At 42.3% G+C, this 6,399-nt stretch overlaps 1 protein-coding gene across 3 annotated transcripts in view; it reads right to left on the bottom strand.

Moving 5' to 3' along the window:
- The window catches only part of chrm2a (cholinergic receptor, muscarinic 2a), a 33,182-nt gene extending 31,012 nt beyond the window's left edge, over positions 1-2,170 (bottom strand). For 2 of the 3 annotated variants that reach the window (XM_019883059.1, XM_019883055.1), the window contains exon 1: positions 1,750-1,875. The gene's annotated coding sequence lies outside the window, so the exon portion shown is untranslated. Of the gene's footprint in view, positions 1-1,749; positions 1,876-1,952 lie in introns of those variants that run through there. The other variant, XM_019883054.1, reaches the window with a different exon arrangement.
- Between the last annotated feature and the right edge of the window lie 4,229 nt (positions 2,171-6,399).

Raw genomic sequence — 6,399 nt, 5'->3', positions numbered from 1 at the left:
GGTGTGTGTGTGTGTGTGTGTGTGTGTGTGTGTGTGTGTGTGTGTGTGTGTGTGTGTGTTTTTATTAAAGAGGAGGCATTTAATCACACCTAAAGGCACTTCCTGCCTCCCTGCATTGTGATTGCAACATGATTCATGTTCCCTGAGGGACGCCCTCTCGACTGCTCTCCTGCTGCAAAATGCGTTTTCTGTTGAAATGGAGTAAGCCATCAGATGTACATCTTGATCTGCCTGGTAACAAATCACTCCGGCAGGGCATCTCGTTAGTTTTGCATTCTGTCTTTGATTGGTTGTTTTTTCACGGGTGCGGTGGTTTTCTTTGAAATCCAATGCGTGCTTTGGCCACTTGTAGGCAGTCTAATACAGACATGAAGATATACTTTTCTCAATAAGCCGCAATAATATTAGTTGTTCTTTGTGGAGGATAAAGACTATGACTGTGATTGTAATGTTGTCTGTGTAGATGCATTGCTCCACTATTTGTGTTCAAATAAGCATTGTTTAATGTAAAGGCTAATGGCTAACCATGTCCAAGACATTTGCCGTCATGTGTTAGCATTGTTAGCAAACTATGAGCTAAGCTGTATGGTTGCACAATGTGTAGTCAATTGCCTCGATGTTTCATTTCACAGTCAACTTCAATTGAGAGTGGCAATAAATTAATGACGCATGTTTTGAGAAAGTGCATCGACTGTTGTAAACGTGAGTGGAGTCAGTGCCACCACACAGCACTCGTACCTCGAGTTCGTGCTTGTACATCGAAGAAAAAAATCGACTGAAATCATGTACGGTCAGGTCATACTCATAATTTTAACGAATAAGCCTTTTTTTTTTAATTGCACCCCCCTTTCAATATTACAAAAATGCATTTTTACCCATTTGTTCATTTGATTTTATATGTCACCCAAGTGCCAGTTTTGTATATGTGTATATAGTTTTGTACATTTTCTCCGCTGAAACGCACCAAACTTGTTTCCCAATGCCAGTGGACAAAATCGTACAACTGCACAACGTCGATGTCCTAATGGGGAAGACGACAAAAATCCCAAACTCCTGCTAAAAACCACAAATGACCCACTTACAATCCAGTAAGCATTTCCGTACAGCCAACCGGCTAAACCACCATTCGATAAGCCACAGCTGTACCCTTTGAAAATGCATCCACTCGGTGCGCACCTTTTTGCCTCTGCGCTTTTACGCACGCAGGGCGCACGGACGCGCAGCCTCAAGGAACGCGCACAGTCGCGTTCCACGCACTTCCAATCGGCGCCTATGCACCACCGGCTGTGTTCTAAGCACCTTACGACAATACGCTTTCAATACCAATTTTAAAAAATAAAAACCCAAAGACGATAAATGGATTAGTTAGTCAAACGAAACAACGCCAGCAAGTAAACCTTGCCAAGTGTCACGTAAACCTGTTTCAGGAGTGAGGAAGAGTTTTTCATTGTATTCATTCTTTGAAAGATTCAAAATCCCAATTTTCGGATGCACGAGGCGTTTGCGTGCGCAGTTTGACACGGGAAGATGCGGAGGAATCCTCCTCCTCCTCGGCTACGTACATTTGGCACGTTTCCTGCGTCATGAAACAGTCCCAATCTCAGTCTTGGCAGTTTTTGTTTGGAAGGGTTCGAGCCCCTTATCACGCTGCAGTGCAGATGAGGTGTTGCGCCAAAACAAAAAAAAACCCAAAATATATTTATATCGTAATTATAAAATAAATAAATAAAATAAAAGGTGTCGTCTTACCTGCTCTCACCCTTTGGTCACACTGCGTGCACGTTTCTGGCGCTTTTGGTGTTGATGGAGGTGTTGGAATGGTTCTCCTCCCGTGCTGCTGCTGCGGCGGCTGATGCTGCTGCTCGTGTCGCTCGGCTTCATAAAAAAAAACCCAAAATATATTTATATCGTAATTATAAAATAAATAAATAAAATAAAAGGTGTCGTCTTACCTGCTCTCACCCTTTGGTCACACTGCGTGCACGTTTCTGGCGCTTTTGGTGTTGATGGAGGTGTTGGAATGGTTCTCCTCCCGTGCTGCTGCTGCGGCGGCTGATGCTGCTGCTCGTGTCGCTCGGCTTCATCGCGCCGCGCTGCCCGCATGTGTGCGCGCATGCTTGTGGAGGCGAGTGGCGTCTTGGCTGCGCGCAAGGAACTGGGGGAGGTGCGTGAGTGTGGGACAAAAGAAAGAGAGAGGGAGAGAGAGGAAAAAAAGAGTTGCGGGGTCGTGATGGCGCTCTTTATTCGACGTTTATCCGAAGGAAAAATTCAAAATGAACACTTTATTAGGTACGCCTTCACAAAACAATTGGAAAGAAAATCTGTCAATTTTGATTGACAGATTGTGAATTGGCAAGCGACTTCATGCCCACAATTTTGGTGTCATACATGTCGTTGTTTTATTTGAGGTAAGGGTTTGTCTATCGGGGGAATGGATTTGAAGTGTTTCTTTTTGGAAGCGTGTATGATATAAAATTTGAAAATTGAAAGAGCAGTACTGTATGTGTAAAGATGTTTTTTTTCACCCCCTTTTTGCTCTCGAGCTCATTGGATATTGCAGGTGGTACCTCATAAAGTGGCCCGTGTGTGTATTTCCGAGGCGTTCGCATTTGGATGGCAGCCTCATCCTCCTCCACAAGTTGACTAACAAACTTGAGTGTGCACATCAGTATTCAGCGTCAGAATCCAATCGGTGGGGAAGAAGGCTTGGATGAGAGGGGGTGTTGGGAGAGCACGGGTGGTCCTCCCACGTTGGGGAGACGAATGGTCTTTAATCAGGAGGAAGTTTGAGCTAAATTGTTTACAGCAGATTGGATGCGTTGGCTGCACCTAATCCAAAATGAAAACAATCAGTAAACAACTCTCCTCTCTTGCTGTGTGCGCACGTCCTCCAGATTACCCCCCCTCCCAAAAAAACAAACAACCCCCACCCCCCCCCAAAAATCCCCATTTCCTTCATCACAACTTTATTAAAAACAAGACATTTTATTTTCTTTGCTTTGACACTAAAACTATGAATTTTGACTGACTTCCACGGGTATTATTGTTTTCTGAAAAGCGTCATTAGCTATGGAGAAAGACACCAACTTAAATCACTTTTAATTATAACTGCTATTACTGACGTACTTAAATGTTGGAAAGACGCAGTGATTAGTTTGAGCTGTGTCTTTAATATTGAAATTAGTTTTCAGCTCTATTCTCCGGATTTTTTTTGGTGGGGTCGGGGGGGATTATATTGTATAAAATTCTCATTTTCTAATTTACATCCTAATTAAACAGAATGTAAAGAATTAAACAGTTTGTGCATCATGATTAATTCATCGAGACGCCTTCTGCCGTGTGGGACTTGGCCACTGGGGGCAGTATAATAATAGTCATGAAGACACAAGCAAAGAAGTTCACAACTACTTTTTAGTGAGCCAGTAAGAAGCAGTAATTCTTGTTAGAGGATAAAGAATATCTGCTTGAGAATTGTTGTCTGTACTCGTCTTGCTGCAAGTTTTAATTGATTTTAGTTTTACTTTTTTACTTTATTCATTAATTTCAAAGGTTTTTCTTGATCACTGTGGTTCCCAGATGATGAGAGAGCACAAACACAATGTAGATAAAAATCAGTTGTGAGAATGAGGTCTTGGTCATGCTTCATCTTAATATGCAAGATAATTGTACGAGCTCATCAAAACAGCACAAAAACATCTCGTTTGTTATATCATGCTTTGTTTTTTTTTTGTTGTTTTTTTTTTTTGTTTGTTTTTTAAATGGTGTATGTAAAAAATGTTTGGAGTGTTCATGAGAATATGTTTTGTTTGTTTGTTTTTCTGCAGTTTGGAAGCCCAATGAATGGGAAGGAGTCGGCGCTGTTAACTCCTATCTGTCGAGCGATTAGTCTTCCCATTTGGAGTAATGGCGAGCGGACCACTTCAGCGTTCTCAAAAGTGCTGCGGAACGCAGGTATTTGCCTTTTTCTTTTCCTCTCTGTCCGATTAAAAGCGTGGAACTTTGCCAGAATAGTCATGAAACGCCCGATGAAGCAGAATTTGGTTCAGTCTGGAAAGTATTTGAGATGTGAACCATTGAAAATGTCATTTTCTTTACCTCGCGTTCTCGGAACATAAACAAATGCAATCCTGATGTCATCTTCGGTATTTATTTATCAAGTACAATGTTATTGAACGCTACTTTTCTCATTAAAATACGAAAATTCAACTTTGTGCTGTAAATTTACCCACATAATCCAATCCAAAAGAGGTAAACCCCCAAATTATTATAAATATTGAATAGGTATATATGAGGTAAGTGTCCTGTGGGTTAATTGCTGTCCTTTTGTGACCGTTTCCATGTCACCAAATGAGTTGATTAGCATTTCCCTTTACTTCAGTGGAGTGTCTTAATTGCTGGTAATTAAATGAAGTGATGGCATTAGACGTCGTGGCGGGACAAAGCATCAAAACGGCCCAGAAAAAGGTGCGCGGCATACATGAATACGTCATTAACACTGACACGTCGCCGCGACTCTTATCTTTTGTTATTCAGATGCGCGTGCATCAAAACACTCCACACAAGAGCAGCTAGCAGCTGCTAGCCGCGGCTAGTCCCTGAGGCCTGTTCTTTTATTCACGGCGGAAGATAGACCGTCCTTTTCCCGCCCCACCGAGGAGACTGTGTGCATTTGGCAGAGTTCTATTGGGCGCAGATGTTTTGATATCAAAGCACAATAGGAGGCAATTTGACCTTCCGCCACCTGCAACCCAAAGTGGGAATTCTAGGATTAAAAAGGCAAATCTATGCAAAGCCGACAGCCTTTGTGTACAAAATAAGAAAGCAAGCACACAGGTTCAACTCGGAAGCATGACAAGAGCGTTTGGATCGGCCAAAATCATTCGCCAACTGGAATGAAAAATTGCATCAAAATGCTCGGCGGCTACTTTGTCTGTCCGTGCGTGGAAAAATGCTAATGCTATGCTACTAACACGAAAGCCTACTTCTTAGCTAAGATAACACGGCCAGCTAGCTAGTGATTGACCGCCGTCCAGGAATACGAATCCTGAGAAAGGCCTGGCGGCGACGCAAACCGGGACGGATCCCCTTTTATTTCCTGTTAATTACGCAGTAAATTTGAGCAGGGAAATGATTCTGCGCAATCAATTAGAAAATCAGGGAGAGACGGTCAAGCGCTCCGTGTCGTATTTATTGCCCCATGTTAATTTTATCGGTTGCGGTTATTACAACTGAGAGTTTAATCGCCCCGCGAGATGAGCACAAACAATGTGATTTACAACGGGTGCACTAATCACCGCATACCCCTAAACAAGCTTCAAGGATTCCGAATTTCTCCATAAATGTAAATTCGACAACAAATTAAATGCCAGACGTCATCGACAAATAAGGTGATTTAATGTCATACATCTTATTAGTTGTCATGTTAAGGCTCCTATATAGTTCATGTCAGATTTCACTGTCAAAAATTTAGGATTTTATGTGTGACGTCTGTATCTCTTAGTAGTTACCATGCTCATGAGTGCATTTTTTGAGGTGTTGCTATGCTAAGACAAAAATCAAACAATGCCATACTTCATGAGAAAAATAAGCGACAGTATGTGCATATTTATTTGCATGTTTTCATTTGTAAGATTTGCAAGAATCCTACACAGCACGAAGTGTTGACCTCCCTCAAACAGATGGAGAAAGGATGCAAGATAGGAAAACATCCCCCCCACATCTCATGGGTAATTTGCCCACCTGGCATGTGGCAAGGTGCCCCCATGCCAAGGTGTTAGCTCGTCAACAATCCAGGGATGAAAGGTGCGTGAAAACAGTTCAGCAGGAAAGGAAATTGGCCTCCCTGCCAACAGGTGGCGGTCATCAAACGAAAGATCAGAATCTGCCCAATCCGAATCTTGAAGTGCACCTATCATTAAAATCAATCATTTTGTCAACAAAGTTCATGATTATGTTTGCTGTCATGTTAGCAAACCAACCACAAAGAAATACACAGGTATCCTCTTTTATTGCTCCTTTTTCCAATGAAGTCTGGCATGCGTTTATTGTTGTGTTAACAGTGACGTAACTGCTAGGTAAAATATTTACATTGAGTTATTTTTTATGTTGTTACTTTGTTACTACAGCAACTGCACCTTTAGCGAGCTGTAAACTAGCGTTTATCGGACAGCTCCTTCACTTCGCTAATACCAACAAACAATAAATCTTGACCCAAATGCTGTTGTGTGGGTAGTAAAAGTCATGTTACTTGCAACTGACCTTAAGCGGATTGCACCGTAAGCACGCATTAGCTCCCGTGAGCGTTTACGACCTTTTTATGCGTTGATGTAAGTGGTGCCACACCAAGCTCATTCAGGGCTAGCGTCGGCACTTTTTATGAGGATCGTCGCAACGTGCCGT

This window comes from Hippocampus comes, unplaced genomic scaffold (genome assembly GCF_001891065.2).
Source record: "Hippocampus comes isolate QL1 unplaced genomic scaffold, H_comes_QL1_v1.1 scaffold53, whole genome shotgun sequence".
NCBI lineage: Eukaryota > Metazoa > Chordata > Actinopteri > Syngnathiformes > Syngnathidae > Hippocampus > Hippocampus comes.
Note: the sequence above shows the minus strand (reverse complement) of the source record. Positions and strands in the feature narration are given on the sequence as shown.